The 20,620-nt window shown below is 40.2% G+C and overlaps 1 protein-coding gene across 1 annotated transcript in view; it reads right to left on the bottom strand.

Annotated features, from left to right (window-relative positions):
- Positions 1-20,620, bottom strand: part of DUSP16 (dual specificity phosphatase 16) — a 67,668-nt gene that overhangs the window by 38,445 nt on the left and 8,603 nt on the right. The window contains exon 2 of the mRNA XM_079305037.1: positions 1,469-1,545. The gene's annotated coding sequence lies outside the window, so the exon portion shown is untranslated. The remainder of the gene's footprint in view (positions 1-1,468; positions 1,546-20,620) is intronic.

Genomic DNA, 20,620 nt, shown 5'->3' with positions numbered 1-20,620 from the left:
ACGGGAGTGAGATAACAAATCTTGTCAATTGAAAGAGCTCTGTTAACAATGGGTCATGTCATTCCTTCAGCTCAGGGGAATGAGGGAATCTTGGGCTTTTTGGATGATTCAAATAAATGTCACTATCTCATAAACACATCATTTCCTCATGCTTCCTGGCAGGGAGGTAGAAGAACAGACACATTCCACCCCCCTCTGAGCACACTCCACTTGGGTGCAAGACTGGACAGCAGCACACAAAGTCATTTAAATAGAAACACATAGATTTTAAATTTTTTAATGTCACTTATGTATACCATGTTCACAAAAAAGAAGCACTTTAAAAAATTTCACCCTGTTTTCCTTTGCTTATCTATGGGTGCTCCCTCTTCTATTTTCTTTTACTTTTAACCTGTATTTTGATCTATATATGCAGTCAAAATGCATAGTGTTAATTTTCTCTTCCTTGCAGGAACCACATGCATTTTAGATTACACACTCTACAACCATGAGAAAGGCAAGTGTAATGCATTGGAAAAAATAGATGAAGGTGGATTTTCTGTTCAATACTCTCTTGTCCTTCATCCTACTTGACTAATTACTCAATGTTCATTACTAGTTCCAAAGAAAAGTCTCCCCACTTCACTGTGCCTACCAATCTGAAAACAGACACAGGGGGAGTCAGAAAGGAAATCAATCTCCCATAAATACACTGCATAAAAGACAGTTAAGGTCACTCTATTTCTACACCTACTGCTAGCAACCTTTTTACCCCTGGCACTCTGAGACAGCTAGGCTGAGCAAGAGGAATGGGCCTTCCATTTAGATAACAGATATTTCCTGACATACAAATAGCCATATTTGAAATAATATATTGTATTATTTCAAAATAAAACCAAAAAGCACACCAAACCACCACATCTTCCTGACCTACTCAGCATAGCTCTCAAACATCTGTGATGTTCTTGCAAATACCATCTGTGCACCATCACCATCTCTAAGCAATAAGCCAGGTTATCATCACTTGCTTTTACCAAGAAGCCAATCTCTTCACAATCCCAGTGAAACAATAAACATTTATTAAGTGTGACTGCAGGGAAACCTGACTGGCAGAACGTGGTCTCATGGGAAGCATTAGAGCAAGCTGCTGATATGTTACATCACTCTGACTCCATCTGGGGACTCCCTTCTCCACCCATACAAGCAAGAAGCTCTTTCCATTTCAAAATCCTTTTTCACTGCAGGTTCACAGCATATAGGTCTGTGGCAACCAGAATGAAGGATTACTTAATCCACTTCAAACATACACTATAATACATTACATTTTTAGGTTCCTATTGCCTGGGACACTAGACAACCAGGAAAAGTGTCAGTGGATTTTTAAAAGATCGTTCTCCCTCTATGACCTCCAAGTCAAAGCAACTGAAAATTTTGGAGTATGAATTTTTAATGAATTCATTATTACTTCATGTCAAAAGCTGCTACTCACCTACATTTAAGTCACGATTTATATGGGCTGAACAGGACAAAGGTGGTCTACATATAAAGGCCAGCAGAAGGAATTACCTAAACATAGGAAAATAATAATATTAATAATAATAGCAATAAAATCCTTATTACAAGATTTAAAAACATCCAAAAAACCCCAGACAAACATCCCCCAACCCAAATCAGGAAATGGATTTTACACTTTCAGTGCAGTCATTTGCTGTACAACTCCCCCAAACACATGAAAACCTAGATAAGAAGTTATTTATGCATGCTGACATTCATTTACATGGAACAGGTCCAAAATAGAAAGTTACACTGCACTGATTTTTCTAAAAGAAAAGAGAAAAAAAAACCACCACAGCATATCCCTCTACTCTCTTTAAATTTAAAAAAAAAATAAAAAAAAATAAAAAGTTGGAGATGCTGTAAAAATCCCCAACAAACAAAAAACCAAACAGTGTTAGCCTTCCAAACTCTTTGACACATCTCACTGCTAGAAAATCAATGTGTAATTCAGCATTAACAGGTGATGCATTTGCATGGAATTAAACAAATTCACAATTTTTTGATCAGTACCTATTAATGTGAAAGATTGCCACAAGTAAGTGTGAATACAGCTGTATTTTGCATGGACAGAGAACAATGAAATAGAACATTTGTGAAACTAAGCCCACCTCTCCACACTTTTAAAAAGCCAGCACTGGAAACAGGTAACACTAGTGTCACCAATCTTTATACACAGTCATACCCATACAACTTCTACCCAAAGCACCTGCTGTTCCAACAGGAACAAATTAAATCACAACTTTTACACAAGGAAGCAAGAATAAACACATCACTGTCATTTCCAAACTGTTTCCTGGGTATGTAAACCCAAGATTGAAATCATGGCTGCCAAGAGATGACAACTTCCCTTAATCACTGTGATATAAACCATGACAATAAATTATTGCCAAGCAGTGCCTTGCTGTGAGATCCAGGAGTGGCTCTGAGGCACGGAGTAAAAGATATGACAGCTGAGAAGAGCCACCTCAGCAAAGGGCTGGGCATGTTATGATGAACAGCCTGCAAAACCACAGCATCCCACAATGAAAAGAACTACAGGGATCAACCAACTCTCTGTCTTTAGACAAATGGCAGCAGCAGAACATGGGTGAGAACCCTTCAGACAGACACTGAGATAACCACCCAGAACAGGCTTTGCTCACTAAGCTCATCTCTTGACTGGGACCCTGCGATTTTCCCTGGAAGGACACAGGCTGCAGATCCTCTCTCTTCCCATCATTAGTATGCAGGCATATGGATGTGAGAGCAGCAGGGCAGAGTGCTAAATGAGAACATCTGTTAAGACTGAGCTGGGTCCTTTTCCCCCTTCTGCCTGTTCCAGATTCTCATTCCTTTCTGAGCCTCAGGAAGAGGCTCTGCAGACCTGCCTTGCTCCTTCCCATAACCCAGTGGCAAAAGCCTGGCAGAAGGCAATAGAGAACAAAGAGAAAACTCATCCTACTCATCATACTTGTTGCTATCCACTTTTCTAATCTCATCCCAGAAATTAACACTAAATTAATGCTCAGCACTGATTAGGCTTTGCCTAATCACAGCCCTGTGATCTGAGACCACCTTGCAACAGCCCAAGAAAACAAATCCTGAGACAAAAAACATCTCCCTTTTTGTTCCTTAGTGCTTCAGTGCAGCTCCTGAAGTTCCTCTGAAAGCTGTGAGGTAATCTTCACATGCACCAGTACCTGCCTTTCCGTGCCATGCCATGCCATGACTCCTTCTGCCAGCCATACCCCTCTAATGTTCCTATAAACAAACCAGCTCTCACTTCAGGACACTATATTTAATAAATATATGTGAATCAAGTTTTTAAAGCAGCCCCCAAGAGCCCTCATTTCACCACAGGGCATGATTAATTCTGCTGAAGAGCAGATGAGAAACAAAGCATATACTTAATTTCAACACAGTTTACTGGAAGGAGGTGTCACATTTTAAGAACAGGATCCACTCATGATTGAAGACTGAGCTGCTGCAACTTCAGCTATAAGCATTAAGCACATTTGGAAATTCCCTGGCAAGGCTGTTTAAGGAACAGACATTTCCTGTAATTTTCAGAAACATTTTATATCCCCTCCCTCCTTTTTATTCTTGGTGGTAAGGAGGGGAAGAGAGAGAGAGAGAGAGGATACCATATTACCATTAAGTGAAATATGAATGAGCCACCCAAGTTTAAAATGGAAACTTCAGCTATTTGTGCTCAGGAGAAAGTTTTTAAAAAAGTCTTTCATCATTAAGAGGCCAGGATTTTCCTGCTGACTTTAGAAAAAGAAATATACATCCTTTCAATTAGGGTGAGTTACAGAAGGATATAAACTTGTCTTTATACTTACTTCTGGCAAATAAGAAGTCCTCCAGGCCTTATTTAAATACCTTTTTCTATTTTCCAGAATTAAAAATGGAAGCTTTCTTTTTCTCCTCTCTTGCTCAGGGCCTTCCCTAAACCACAGCTAAACAAACCCAACCAGCGGGGTCACGCAGAGCATTCCTCCCACAGCAGAGTGAGGAGAAAGCAGAGCAAGAGGGAAACCAGGGAGAGATGGAATAGTCATATGTGACAGCATCCCTCTAAGGACCTCACCACTTTCCTCTTTTTCCCAAAAATCTAACCTTGTATTAGGTATCTGGTATAAAATTTGGAAGATTTACAGTAAATTTAAAAATTATTTAACTTATCTATGTAATCCAAGTCTGAAGAGATCCAATCCAAAGCCACAGCATATAACACATGAATTCACAAACTAAATTAAACTGAAGGACAGTTGTCTATACCCATAAAACACATCATAAGTGCTACTTTGGCCCTGTACACCAAATGGCAAAGATTGATCATGCAACTGTGACCAATTGTCCACATCTGCCATCCTGTACCAGCAACTGTATGGTAGCTTTCAAAGGCACAAAGAAAACAAAGTAACACAATGAAAAACTTAAGGTGTTGAACTAATTCATCAATCCTCAAGCTGCCACAATTCCAGCATACCTTTGCTATTTGTATGACACGGGTGCTTTACAGCAGAATCTGTCATGACACCAAGGTTTCCATCTCCTACACGAGCTGCATGTTCTGAATCGCCTGTTCTGCAGCCCTGCAGCCCAACACCAATAGTGACTTCTGTATTTTACATGGTCATCTTTCTGCTGAGAAACAGATTAAAAAGAGGAGTGTTCTGAAGAGTAGTGCTAAATAAATATCAAGCACAGCTGTTGCCATAGTCCATGCTACTCCTTTAAAAAGCTTACCATGAAAGAGGGCAAGATGGGACCCCAGAGTCTTCAGAGAGTGGTTAACTGTTAAACATAAGGCATTCTGCCCAGTGAGAGCCTTTGAGGGGGTGACATACAAGTAATATGGCCCTGCAAATAAGGAGCCAAAATCTAGATTTAAAAAAGGGCAACTCTGATCTGCTTCGTGGTCACTGTATGATAAAAACAGAAGGTGGATCTGAAACCATTGAACAAGGACTAGGATGGATTAAAGGCAGAGGATAATGACAGTAATTCTGTTAGGGAAATTAATCAGAATAGCTTCTGGGCAAGGCAGGGATGAATTTCTTGCAGCAGACTTTTTATTGACTCTTCTCTTAAATTAAACTGAATGTCTAAAATGAGTCAATCTCCTTTAAGAACAGAGACTTGTAAACTGCTTGTGTGGTACGGTACAATGCGGGTTAAAACGTTCTGGTCTTTCACCCATTTGAGGAAATGACACCAGTTCTCCCGGAAGGCAACATGCACATTCAACCCCTTCACATCAGGGCATGAGAAAGTTTGGAAGGAATTTTTTTTTTTTCAACTGACAACATGAATACTTTGTTTCTTCCTGCCTGAGTTTGAAAATACAGTGCTGCACTGCACTGTATGCATGTCCTGTCAGCTGTACAGGGAAATATCTACAAGTTAAAAAAAATACCTAATAAAACTGATAATTAAGTCTGTTGTCAAACTCATTTTAAAACCCCTCTGCACGCTCCAAACAGAATTAATATTGCCACCAGTCTATGCAACATAGTGATAAAAGCATGCAGAAGCATCTTCAGAAGGTAGGCTAGGCCAAGTAAAACATTGACATTACACATATGTAAGCTCAGCCCTACTCATTACAACAGCTAAATTTAATTTGATTTCTACTTAAATGATACCTGCACAACAAGGAAACAGAATAGATGGCAGAAAACAGCAAGTCCACAGACATGGTACAGCCCAGCTATCTTGAAGTGGGAGCAGAAGAGGAAACATTGAGGAATATGTTGTACAGCACTGACTCACAATTAACTGGCAGAAATAAATCAAGTTGTTATATGTTCCCAAAAATTAGACAGGCAATCCTGCTAAGAGGCCTCCAAATCTGGGCTGTTCAGAGCAGTAAGTGGTCCAGGCTATGATATGGAGTGATGGCTGTATTGCAGATGAGTCACAGAAAGCACATTAACAAACCCCTAGATCCAGATGATTGTGACTGAAATCTTTCAGCACGGTGTACAACTACTGATGGCTCACACTCTGGGAACAGAACATGTTTTCATACCTAACTTGTACCCACAAAGGTAATTATGATGGCTTGCTTGTTGAAATTGCTTTCAAATATTAATTTAATTGACAAGATGGTACCAACCATCTCAGTTTGGAACAGAAGCAAGAGTCATGGTACCTCACTGAGCTATGATCCCTGTCACGTGCTCTGGTGTGTCTTTCCCAAAGGATTCCAAATGTTTCTTTGAATTTGAATCATGTTATACCAGACCTGCAGCAGTGCCAAAGCCACATTTCTAACATGGTAATCACATGCTGAAAAGAGAAACCACATACATCTGTACAATGGGAGGAGGGCAGAGGATGACTTCTGTTCCCCAGCTGTGCCTCTTACATCACTACAAACATTACTACTGAAGTAGAATCACAGTCACACAATGGTTTGGGTTGGAAGGGACCTTAAAGACCATTTCATTTCAACCCTGCTGCCATGGCCAGAAACACCTACCACTATCCCAGGTTGCTCCAGCCTGGCCTTGCACACTTCCAGGGATGCAGCAGCCACAGCTTCTCTGGGCAACCTGTGCCAGGGCCTCAGCACCCTCAGAGCAAAGAACTTCTTCCTAATACCTAAACACATCCTGCCCTCTGTCAGCTTGAAGCCATTCCTCCTTGTCCTATCACTCCTTGTAACATCTCTTGAAGGTTCCCTTCAGGTGCTCCTGCCTGAATGCAGAGGATGAAAAGTGACCTAACCAGAAAATAGTGCAATCCCCCTTTAAGAGTGACTGACAAAATGCAACTATCGTTTTATGTAGTGGGCAAGAACCAAAAGTGACCAGAATTTTTTAAATTTTGAAGGGAAAAAACGCACAATACCAAACCAAGGGAGTAAATTATGTTGTTGTTATTTGATAGGCATCTTATTCAAGAACCAGGGTCATCAAAAAATGTTTTATAGCAGCCTCTTTCGGTTTATAACAGAATTTTCAATATCAGAGAAATGAAACATACTCCCTTAAAATAAACCCGTATTATTGCATCTGATTTGTGCTTACATGTATGAACAGCTCTGTACAAATCTGTAAATAAGATGTTACATTTCTTCAGAATCTGCTGAGGTGTCTTGTTTTACACAGACCTTTAAAAAGGAACCAGAAAGGCACTGACTGTTGTCAAAGTAATCCCAAACTTGGAGACTTATAATATTTCTGCAATAACTGCAGTAAAATTGACAGAATGGATTAACTTCAGAGCATGCAGAGCCAACTAAAATACTTGGAAATAAGTTTATCATCCACCAACTGCAAGATCATTGCATTTCTCATATATTCAACAACAGAAGAAGCATCAGTTCATTGTCAACAATCATGGATACATCAATAAATAATACTGATTAGTTTTATAACTTACTCATTCTACATAAATTCCTGCTGATACCATTGGCACATGTTCTGGCAATTTTCAGACTTCCAGTCTGCATGTGAGCAGCCAATAGGAACGAGCTGGGATTTGGTAGCAGTCCTGAGTTTTTTACCTCCAGAAACTGATCCTGAAGGATGAAGGTATATGATGGGTGGTCCTTAATCACTTCCTTTACGTGAAAACTGAGGTCAGAGTAGAAAAAGAGCCAAGGAAGGAAGTCTGCAGCAACCCCCAACCACCACCTCCCCACCTTCCTGAACAACTCCTTTAACAGTTAAGAGGGTTAACTTGTAGTTTAAATGAAGCAGTCAGAGGCTGGGATAGAAATAAACATCTTGCACAAGCAAGATACTGTGCTATTAAGTTTTTATAAGTGACTTCAAAATTAGGTCAGTCTAATTTGTGGCTGATACTTTGTTCTTTCACTACTATGAACTCACAATGATGTCAGTTTCATGTTCAAACATGCCACATTTAGCAGTGCACAGGCTTCCTGAGAGACTCTCTCAACCTTCCTTTGTGCAAAAGGCTTCTGCCAGGTTCTTAGCTCATACTTCACTGACTCAGGCATGCCACTTCAGTTTCAAGGCAGTTACACTGGCTTCCCGTCAAATACTGCACAGTTTGGTTTTTTTTCCCCTTCCTCTTCTATTTTTTTGATTTTCTCTAACTTTACTAACTAGAAGTTTAAGAATACGTGTCCATATTCAGATTACCATTGCAGGCCTCACCTTCCTCACATCATCCAGAAGAGAACCACTCACTAAAAGGTGTGGGAAACAGGTGTTATTAACTAATTCAGCCTAATAATTTCAATAATTGAAGGGGGCCTACAAGAAAGTCAGGGAAGGGCTTTTTACAAGGGTATGTAGTGATAGGATAAGAGAGAATGGCTTCAAACTGAAAGAGGATAGGTTTAGATTAGATATTGAGAAGAGATAGAAATCCTTCCCTGTGAAGATGGTGAGACCCTGGCACAGGCTGCCCAGAGAAACTGTGGCTGCCCCATCCCTGGAAGTGTCCAAGGCCAGGTTGGACAGGGAATATTCTCCCAGACAGGAACAATCAGGTTTTTGTGTGAATATCCTCTTAAGATGAGGGAACAAAAATTCTTAGCTGAGAATAAAGGGAAGCTCTCTAGAAATACAATGGTAGGTAAAAAAACCCCACAAACCAGGTCACTGTTTAAAAATGTTCATCTGCAATTTGTTCTTAGCAATTCCAATTCTCACCATTTGATTCAAGTTTGTGCCTGTCAGCAAATATCTATACTAAACATTGACTGCAGTGAAGATGCACAGACTCTCTGTTTCCGACTGCAGAGACTTTACCTACAAACACTAAGCTGGAGCAGAAGGAAAAGAGAAAAAAAAAAGTGACCATTTTTATGCTGCTAAAGCAATTCTCTTGGGGCTACTATAAGAGATGTAACGCTAGCCCAGGTTTTCCCCCTCTCTCATTCATGGCGTCATGTTTCACAACTTATACAGACATTTTTAATTGAGTTTTTTGGTAAATTTTAAAGTATCATGTCAGTATGTTCAAACCTGTATTACATATTCAGGGAACAATGCTATTGCATGAACCCTTAATGTACTTAGAAAAAGATCCCACTCTGTGGGTAAAGGCACATCATCCCACAGTCGTTTCCAGCCCCACAGTAAATCCCAGGTACTTTAGGAAAGAAAACAAAGAGATGTGGTCTACAAGAAGTGCACATCCAATAGATCCCTGCTGTTCCTGCTGCATCTGCAAGTGCCCAAGGATACAGGAAAGGCAAGTCTTGCAGGGAGAGGTGATATCTTTTATGGGAGAGGTTAATATGAAGCGATAAGGAGAGGGAGGGCACGAACTCCAGAATGCACAAGCCCTTCCTCACATACACTGACGTGAAACAGAACCAAACTGTGACACAGAAACAACATCCAAGGCTTCCAAAACATCTCCACATCCAGCCTGTCCCTCTTCCCAAACAGGAAAAGAAGTCCAAAGCACATCCTAAAGCATGTAATAAATTATGTAGTGAATCATATTCCTTGTGGAAACTGTCTGGCTGAAGTCACACCACTGGAAATATGTGATACAAGACAGAAAGAAACCTAAAAGATAGCCTCAAAGAAAGAACACTCCCCCCACCCAAATTCTTGGAGCTAATACCATGACAAGAAAATCCTGGAGGCATCATGAAGATACTAGATTTTTGGTAGATTTTTCCCATAAACAAACTTTTCTCTGGATTATAAAGTTGTTTATTGCTATTAACTGACACTTGACCTAGCTTTACATTCACTGCATTTTTTCAAGATTTAATTGAAGTTTGTGTTCCTGAAACCTTGCCTGTCTTCTCCAAATAAGTCAGTTGAAGCTGAAAAAATTCTTCTTACAAACCCTTCTTGAAGTCTTTCAAAAAAAGTTTGTATTTTCTGAAAAATGAAACAAACAAAAATCTACCCAAACAAACAAAAGCCCCCACAAAAACATCATAATAAAATTACTTTCCTTTAAAGTATTTTCCAGGTTACCGAAAATCTTTTACCATTTCCAGATACAACTTAAAACATAGTGCATTCATCAAAATTCTACAACTAGAAGTTTCATCCTGCAATGCAATGAGGAGACAGTAACTTAGGTCTTTTAAAGTAAAACCAATTTTCGTTTCCTGGAGTTCCAAGCTGACTTAGGTAGCAGTGAAAAAGACAGCAGATGAGATTAAGCATATTTGACAAAGATAGCAGGTGAGATTAAGCACATTTACCTTTATAAAATCATGACAGAGATAGATGCAGTTGATGCGTTTGTTACCTGGGGTCATTTTGCTCATTTTTTAAACTTTATTTGAATTGCAAAGAAATGTTAGCTGGAACTGGTTTGCCCCTGTTAGGTTCTCCCCAGGAACACCCAGTGGCATGAAAAGATTAACTGTTGGTGCTTTGAACCACAGAGTAAAAGGAGCCAATTGCTACCAACAAACACCAAAAGCATTTCAGATGTGCCGACTAAGGCGAGAGACCAGCAGACTTCATCCCTGACTGCAACTGCCCTCTCTGATAGGATTCCAGCACAGGTCAAAATGTGCAGAAAGGGAGCTGAGCACACAGAAGTGGAGGTCACCAGGAAAGTGGGGAAGGAGAAGTGCTCCTCCCACCCTCTTCAGGCTTCCTCCTCTGCAGCCCGACTCAAGCCAGAGCAGGAATCCCTGCCCCATGTGCTTCCAAGGGCAAGGGATCCACAGCATGGTAGATGGGAAAAGTCAAGCACAAATCCAAATAAGTTTTCAGAACATCTAACTATGTTTTAATGTAGATTAAACTACCTTGGGAGAGGCAAAATAAATAAAACCAATGACTTAGATCCAGAAGAAAATGTATCCAGGCTACCTGTGTCTACAGTGCCTATCCAGGACTAAAGCATTCTTCCTAAACTTGTTCTCACCACTAGCTTAAAGCACAGACTTGCCAAGGTTGAGATTTCTGGCACTCTATTGAAAGCATAACCACCTTACTGAGAACCAGCTTTAGGTTTGGCAGGGAGACCACCTGGCATCAAAGGTATGCTTAAGGCTATATCCATGAATTTTAGTGGAAAAGCGAGAGGCTGCAGGTTTTAGGTTTTTTTTTTTTAATGGTTTTGGCAGCTAAATTATCCTGCTATTCCATGCATGCTTCGATGCAGGGAAAACATGCAGGGGAGTTGCTTAAATCTAAGACTCATGAGCTACCTCTGAGCCAAACCACCAGTGTGGTGCTTAAACTAGCCTTGATAAAAAGGACGGTTTATTTATGCAATTTCACCTCTTAGCACAGATACAGAGCTTTCCATACCCAAGCTAAACCTTTCTTCCACAGCAATCCATAGCATAGGGCAGATGGACTAGGCTGAGCACCTCCAGCTGCACTGTCCCAGAGTGCCACATCCAGAATTATTTGTTCAGCAATTGCTGCCATTACAGTACCAAACAGTGGACTAAGCAGAGATCTCTAAGCTTGTGTTATTACTCCTGCTCAGACACACAAAGAGTGTAAGGAATAGAAAAAAAACTTGCCACCAGCACATACAGGTGACTGTGTATGGAATTGAGTGAGAAGTATGCTGGAATAACTGAAGGAGAGGAAAAATACCCTAGTGCTCCAAGAAGATGAACCCAGCTACCAGATTCTAATCTATAAAATGTACAGCATTCCCCAGGAGGTGATACACCTTTGGCTTTAATTTAAACAAGTCATGCACTGCTTGAATGGGAAAAGGGAATTTGACCACACAGAATTCCCACTCCACTGGTACAAATGGATGGTGCCTGGGCATGAAGGTCCAAAGTCCTGCTGCACAGTCTGAAGTACAGTACTGTCCCATACGCTGCACTGCCATGGATTTTTGGTGTGTTTGAGGTAAAATTCAAGTCAATAGTGCCTTCCAGCCCAGGTCTGTAGAGTCAGGTATGAGCCAGCCCCAGTGATGATTGCTCACAGTCTCAGCACAGCGCCCTTGCTCTTACACAGCACAATAGGGACGCTCATTACATGAGCGCCTTCCTCGGGGCTCTTCACTCAATTAAGGAGTCATTACTTAACCGCAATCCCAGCTCCTTTGCATTCTCGTTAAAGACAATCTTAAGCAAAAAGGTAAGAGCTTGGCTATGAGTCCTTGGCCCAAACATCCTCCTGCTAGTGCTGCACTGCTTGCCAAGCCCTCACTGTTTGTACTTCAGAAGTTTGCAGCAGACAGACCGCGCCAAATTCAAAGAACTTGGTCATTAAAAGAAAAAACTAACAGTAGCAAGTGCTCTTCATGCTTTGCTAATCTTGTCAAACTGTACAGACAAGTACAGTTAACAAAAGTGTTCTTAGGAAGCTTAATGACAACTTTAGAGCCAGAGCAACTCTGCTTCAGGTAGACTGGTGTGAAGAAAGGAGCAGGGAAGAAACTGTCTCTTGCTGTACCTTTAGTCCCCAAACAAAGAAAGGACTCCCCAGGGAAACTGCCCTACTTCAGATAGCAATTTAAGTAGTACAGATCTACCCAGGAACATCAGCTTCTCTCTCTGCCTGCCCAATGAAAATACCTTTGCTACCAGCACCTGAGCTTGTTACCACAGAAAAAGCATGATCCTTCTCTGCATGAGCTACTTAAAAGCATTTGAGGTCTTTCTTCCACAAGGAATAAACAGACAAAGTTCACCAGCTCCAAGAACATCTGAAAAAACACTCACCCTGTCCCAAAGATAGAGATGTGCAGTAAAATGGCCTGCTCCACTACACTTGGCACCTACTACTGCATGAAACTCCTATGACTTAAAGCAGTGGCTCCCAGACAGGGCAATGAATACTCTAGGTAAGTATATTTTAAGATGTCTAGCTTGAAAAAATCATAGTCATATCCAAAATTCTTCTGGTGAACAACTGACATCAAGTGAAAGAATTACTGACTTAGAACTCACATTTCTTTTTAGGGATAAATGATCACAGAGGACCAGACTAAGAATTTGAATATGGGTGCCTTCTTCCTGTATTTTTAAGGCATGGTCAAATCCTCCCGAGGCCTTCCACAGGCTGTATATCCATCCAGAAAGGCTAAAGGCAATTCCCATGGTACTCCACCCAACCCCTGTGTTTTTCAGACATTCAAATACATTCAGGTCTATCCCCAAGAAAGCTTTTCTAAGGGGCAAGTTCCCTGCCTTGAACCCAGCAATTAGATTGCCAGCAGTTTCAGACACAGACAAAATTGCAAAATCCACCTCTAGACTACTGATGCCCCAAGCAGGAATGGTGATGCATCAACCATGGCAGAAGCATTTGAAACTTCACAGAGAGAGCAGCCTGGAGGTAATAGTGCCATCAGGTTAGCTGAGATAGGCATCTTCTGACTGTCTCACAACAATTAAGAAAACCTTAAAGTTAAATAATTATGAAGGAAAAGAATAACGCTGGGCCACCTTTTATGATTCACAGGTTTCAACTAAACCATAAAGAACAAGAGATTAGGCCTCCTGGAAGGTCTGGTAATTTTATTACCCTATTTATATTGGCATCATGACCAACTGTGATTTGATTTTAATTTTTTAATCCAGAGGAGTTATTTAATCTGCTATAAAACTATAAATATAGCTAAATTGTTTGAGGTTGACATCCTCACTAAGGGATAAATAAATCTGTGGCATCATATACAAACAGTTCAGTGAACACTCAGCATTACATATCAGCACCTGAAAAGACACTGTGAGATCTGAAAGTCCAATCAGAAGACTTGGCCATTTGTTGCAGCTTTGAGTTTTCAACACCCTGAAAATAAATCTCCATTCAGCACACACCATGTGCATTTAGTTCCCAAGATAACACAGCAACAACAGTGGTCAAGAGACTCGTCCTGATAGAGCAGAAACAAGTTTACATGTAATGTTTCAGGGATTGTCAGGAACCATCAGGTGTAAACCAATCACCTTGACAGCTCATCTCATCTTAGACTGGTGTCTCAAAATTTAGCTCTGTTAAAATCTCTACAGCAAACCTAAAGAAAACCAGTACTGCTTGTAATACAGTCTCAAGAAAAAAAGCAGAAAGGCAAGTATTTACACCAGAAGTTATCAAAAATAAATAAATAAATAAATGTGGGTTTGCTTATTAAAGATTTACTCTGAAAATGTCATCTTATGCACGCCAACTGTTGGCATCATAAGCAAAAATAAATTCTTGCTTTTAACAGAAGTAACTGAAAAGACAGGCAATTTAGGATGTCATTACACTTTCTCCTGGATTTTAACTACCACACATCGCAATAAAAGCAGTGACAGAAAGATAACACGATTAACTGATGGCCAGTTTAGAAAAATGCAGAACTAGGTAAATGGTTTCACCTTCAAATCAAGTCAGCACATGTTTAGAAAATTTCCAGTACCCTCCTGAAGGAATTCAACTACCTGCTGCAGCCATCAGGCTCCCCTTTTTCAGTTTTCTTCTCTGACACCATCTTATGTGATGGATTTCTCCCCATACTTCTACACTGAATTTAGAGTTCTCATTTTTCTACTTCATCTTAACACACTTCAAACCACACACAAGGATGAGAAATGCTCACCTAAGCACATGATCTCTTCTCTAGTAGCACAGAAGCACTTTTTGCCCTAACTATGCTGCTCACAGTTACACGCTGCAGTAAATGTAATTTTTCAGATCTGTTCTTTGACCAGATGCATCTTTATTTTCTTCTTAAGCCACAAAACACAACATGAGACTGTCACCTGTGTCACACTCCCTCCAAACCACTATTTGCTGAATATCTCCAAGGACTTGGTGTCAGTACTAAGACTATTTGTGCTGACCAGAACTGCCTGGGTGAACACTTTGCCCCTGGGACCACCAAACACGGCAGTCCATGGTCTGTGACTGGCCTCCTGGGCTCTGTAATAAATCTCTTTAATACTGCATGGAAGGGATATTCTAAAAGAAGTGTACACTAAGTAAAAATAAGCTGTGTCTTTGGTTTTACATGCCAAAGCAAACAAGATTAGTACTCCACAAAGAAAATAACCAAGTTATTTACCACTTTGGAGTTTTACCAAGTATGTGATACAACCAAGCTAAAGCTGAGGATTTTAGGATATTTTCATTACAACTTGTTTTTGAATAATTAGGTCTCAAGACAGCACTAATTTTGCAGAAAAAACTCCAATACCTTTTCTTAATCATTCCATCTCACAACAGTGATCAAAACAAGATGAAGAAACAAGTATTTTGATAACAAGGCCTCTGTGTTCAGCATTTCATAACACTTTTGTGGCTGTAGAGATGCCGTGTCATTCCAGACAGAGTGTATCTCAAAATGGAAACCTCTTCAGAAGGAATTTAGAGAATCATGCTCCCCAAATGAAATGAACACAGCTGACACAGAAGCAGAGTGTTGACTGTACTGTAGCCAGCCTTGCTTAATTCCATTGCTAAAATGGCACTGAAGTCAACTGAAGCTCTCTGTACACTAGGAACCATAAGTTGCCATGAACACTGATGAGAAAAAGCCTTCTCCTAGGGGAAAATAAAAACAAACCAACCCCAAGAGAGTCCATCAGGGGAGAAAAGGAGGAACAACAGGAAGGAGGAAGAAATCACTACAAATCTGGCATCTTTAATTCAGAAAAATATCAGAGCTCATACAATTCCCACAAACTAAACAAAGAGTCAGTTACTGTGGAAAAGGGGGAATAGCCCAGCCAACTCTGTTTAGAGAAGGAAGTAAGGGAAATACCATGCCAAGCACAAGAGGAATTTAATTTGATGGAGAATCTACATTTCAATTTAGCCATTGAACCACTGCAGGTCATGCCAAGGGACATTTTTTGTTCTGTGTTTGTTCTTTACCTGGCAATAAGAAAACAAGCTTTTCCCCTGCTCCTCACTAGAAGGATTTTACAATAAGTTGGAAAGGCAGGTCACTATTTGCATCAGCTCATTGCTGAGTGACAGTACTCATAACACAACCAGTTCACCACACTCCTGGAAGAGCTCCCACCAAAATCCCTGCCATGCTGCTATGCTTCAGAAATGGTGGTTTAAGACACCACTGGTTGGTCCAAAAGATTCTCAGTTCAAGGAGGGAGAGGAAATGAAAAGCTGCGTGTTTAGCTCCCAGCTGAGTCTGGAAGTTGTGGAAGGTATACATACCACTTCACAAGGAAAGGGAACAGGAAGCCATGAAAGAAAAGAGTCATTATGTTGAAATGGTAACATTTCATGAGGTTACACAGGCCAAATGATCATATCCCAGAAAATTGTGAATCAAAGCCTCGGTAAAGAAACAGAAAGCAGTATAAGTGACAGCAGATAGAAAAAAAGAAAAAAAAAAAAACCCAAAACTTTAGAAGAACAAAAAGGATCAGATATAAGAAAAATCCTAAGAGCAGATGCACAAAAATTGAAGAGTGGAATTAAATTTGATTTTAGTAACTGAATAATAATAACTGAGAAAGCAAAAATAGGTTTCTTTGTAAGGGTATCTCCTGCACAGGGTGCTGGCAAAAGGTAAGTTCAAGATGGATTAAGCCAGGACTGACATAGCAAAAGGAGATGAAAAAAAAAATATTAACTAGGAGTAAGCCACCATGCTCTCAACACTTATGAGGGGATTAAGTATTTAAGGGTTGAGCAGAAATATGCAATGGTCACTAAAGCAAGCTATTCCAGCATAGGTACAAAGTGTTTGTAGAAAGTGCTATACATGACAGAAAAGACAGACAGAAAGATTGCTGAACTTCAGTACCAGAACAAGTTAGTTAAAAGTAGCCACACAGAGTCTCCGGCAGACCTTATGACAAGCACAAAGAAGGATATGGCAAGAAATGAGGGAGGACCCAGGACCACCCTTCCCTCCCAAACCCACCATTACATTTGTTCATGTGTCTTTGAGCATGTCAACTCCATTGCCCGAAAGGATTTTACATAGAATTTAAAGAAAGCTCACTTTGAAGTCTAGCAAAAAGTTAAAAAAAAAAAAACAAAACAAAAAAAAAACATGTTTTAAGATACATGTAATATTTACAACCACATGCACCCATTCCCTACCTGAGGAGATGGGAAAAAACCTTCAGAGGAGTAGCAGAGGGGAAAAAACCCCAAATTGATGTGTCTGTTGATAGCAACAATATTGGATGAAGGCATTGGGAATTAACCACTTTAGATTTGCACCTGGAGGGCAGAGTTGTGCTGACATGACAGACAGGTTACTTCAGTTGACTGGTTTGCACAAACCCACATGCAAATTTGGCACAAGTCAGCAAAATGCAGCCTTCATAGTCTTGCAGGAGGAAAAAAAAAAAGTCTCTTCCCTGAATGACGAAAGCCTTCAGCTGACAAAATATCACCAGCAACATGACTAGTCCCAATGTGCTGTAGGGGTGGCAGGTTCACCAGTAGGATTTTTGGATTCCCATCTGCACAGGACAGGATCTTCTACAACACCATCTCTTCCATTGTGGATACCATCCCATTACAGCAGTGCCATACAGCACCAGGAGCTCTGCAGAATCATTTTACTCCAGGCAGGACTCCAAGAACATGGTCCTGGTATTACTATGCTATTACTTAGAGTAAATGCAAGGAACACTCAAACCCTCCAAATGATTGAGATTGAAACTATATAAAAATACAGCATTAGGATTAAAAAGAAATCAGACATCACCACTTGAAAAGGAATGGGAGTCCTAAATGGAGTTGTAGGTTTAATCAACACTTCCCCCAGAGCAGTGGGCAGAGATGACACAAGCTATTAACAAGTGAGAAAAATGACAACTCTGAACACACTGGCACCGTCTAAGTTAATATGAGAAAGAAAAAAAAAAAAAACAGGGTAAAAAATGAATAGACATTACTGGCTATCCATTCTAAAAGCAGAAAGATTTTTCATTTTACCAAATAGGTATGATATAAAAGAAATGCTTTCAAGTTTCCAGTAGGAAGAGGTTTTTATTTCACTTTCCTTTGAAAGACCAAGTAATGAATACGCTTGCTATTTCTGATAAGACAGATACACCATAACCTGCCAAATACACAAAATTCACCTGCCTACTTAGGATAGTAATGACCACTAAAACTACCTATTACATGAAGACCATGTATCCAGATTTTCCAAATTCATTATCCCTAGAAAGAGCCTAAGAAGCCTTATCATCTGGAAGGCTATTTTGTTCTGCTTGCTAATTAACTGCTTTTCTTATCATATAAGCCATCAAAAAAACAAAAACAAGAGTCACATTGAGTGAAAGCTTTGTAAGATATAAGCTGCTCTGGAGAGAGTATGTGGGTACATATACACATGTGCATGTTCATGTACATGGTTTGTATGTGGGTGTATATATGAAAACACACATACATATATGTCTATGTCTGGCCATGGTTTAGAGCAAAAGCAGCCTGACAGAGCCCAAGCTCTAAACTTATCAGGTGGCAGACAAGAGTTTCCAATGGAGCACAATTCTCCTGGAGCCCTGGGAAGCCAAGCCAAGCCAACTTGAATGCACAGTGGCAAACAAAGAACAATCAGCTTAATAGCCAGAATCAATGGCTCCAGCCTTGGTTTCCAGTAGGTAAGTCCATGTCATGAATATACTTCTTGCTGCCTCTGCAGAAGACAAGCTTGAGGGGGCACATTCCATGGCAGCTTAAAACAAGCAAAGTCAGGACTACCAGTGAGCACCCAAGTCCCTCATGCCAGCTCACATGTTAATCCAGCAAGCTGACTCTAAGAGCTACATCAGTCACAAAACGACTGAACAACCAAGTAGAATGAACAAATGCTGCAATAAACCACAGCCAGACAATCCTCAAGCATTTCTGGTTCCCAGCTCTGGTTCACTGTGGGATCCTGACAGCCATTAAAAGAGTGAGTTTGAAAAGACAGTGGCTAGGAAGACAAGAAAGAATCTCAGTATCTGCAAGGCTTTGGTGTTACTTGCCACAGAAATGCACTCCGTTATCCTTGTATGAGACAGAGCGCTCCACTACTTTCAGCAGATCCATGCTAATGCTCTCCAATTCCACTTTTACTATGACTGAACACACTTCTTTTGATCACCAAGGTTAACAGCCAATTGGGCAGAACAAAGAAGAAAGGAAAAGACAGTCTACAAAGTATTTTACTTCTAAGACTTTAAGAAGGTAGGTAATTTAAGGTCCTGGCACAGAGCAAACAACCACCTAGTGTCTATGGAGCAAACAGTATAATGGATTTCTGGTCTGCTTCAAACCAAACACAAAGAAAATAGGCTACTTGTGAGTTTATTCCCTGACTTGGCCTCGAGTGAGGTATGAACAGTCATACAAACTACCGTAAGCAGCAGGCTCAAGGCAGCAGCTACAGGCAGAGGGACTGGGTCAAGCAGCCAGACGCAGTAACCCTTGCTACACGCACAGCTGGAAAAAGGCACTTTGTCAATAGTCTTCAGCTGCTGTTCTTCTGCTTTGTGTATTCAGGCTAAGGGTCCTTGAGGCCCTGACTACTTGTACTTACAAAGCACCCCCACCAATGGCAGCATTTAGCATAACCCCAAAATTAGAAGACAAACAGCAAGGGCTTGGGGGAGCTGGCACATTTGTTCCTACAATGTATTGAGAGGATATCAGCCTCTTGTACTCAACATATTGTAGAAGCAAACACAGATTTTGCCAACTTTTTTCTTCAACCTAAGTTTCTCTTCTGTCTAGAATAACTCCATACATACCAGCTCTTAAAAGAGCCAACAATAAATTACTAACGGCATGAAGAAAATAGCCAATCACAGTAGAAGTATTCAGACAGATAATTTTCCACACTTTTTCCTATCCTCTCAGTTGTACTGAAAGACATGTCTTTATGTGGACTCAGGAGCATGCTATTTGAAGCTTAAGCCTGTAAACCTTAAAAATCTTCAACATGAAGGTATGGTCTATAATGAAAAGTTTCAAAACCAACTAATTCTTAAATATTTACAAATCCCTAGTGATAAAGGCCAAATACACAAACCCACAAAATGTTTTCCCAAAAGCCACCACATAATCTCACCCAACATTTCTAGTTTTTAAGGTGTATCTTCAGTTACATGAATTATATAAATCAAAAAAAACTGTTTGACAACCTTCAGAAGATATTTTCTATATACACAAATAGTATTTACTACTATGAACCTATTAGAAATTACACCCTTCCCTGTACTTCCTACAGCCAGTCAAAAAGAAAATAACTCTTCCCTTATCTATTCCTACAAGCCTAGCATTACCAACCAAAGTAGAATGACCCTACTCTGTTGTCAGACAGAACAGACATTAGAACTACAGCTTCTGTGATTTAAATGAAATGTCATTTTCATGTGCAACTAGTGCAGAACTTTTCTTCTTTCTTAAAAATACTTTTAATCTCTCTTAACTCTACCTTTTACTTTTCTTTTTCCCTTATTTACCTACATAGGTATATTTTCACAACATCTGATCAATACCTTTTCTTTCTATTGTGCCCTGTCCTTTCTCCCTCTCCAGTTCTTTTCCTTACACACAACCTCCTTTTCTAGTATTTTCACTATGAGAGAAGTTGACCTTCATAGAACACAGCTTTTGAAACTGGATAAACTGTTTGAAACCTCAGCTTTAGAAAGTGATAAGCCTGAGTATTTTTCCACTGTAGTGCAATTTAACTGCATTTTGAGTAAAAGCAGAAGGATCACAGCTCTGTCCACAGACAT

Source organism: Erithacus rubecula (genome assembly GCF_903797595.1).
Source record: "Erithacus rubecula genome assembly, chromosome: 4".
Classification (NCBI taxonomy): Eukaryota; Metazoa; Chordata; class Aves; order Passeriformes; family Muscicapidae; genus Erithacus; species Erithacus rubecula.
Note: the sequence above shows the minus strand (reverse complement) of the source record. Positions and strands in the feature narration are given on the sequence as shown.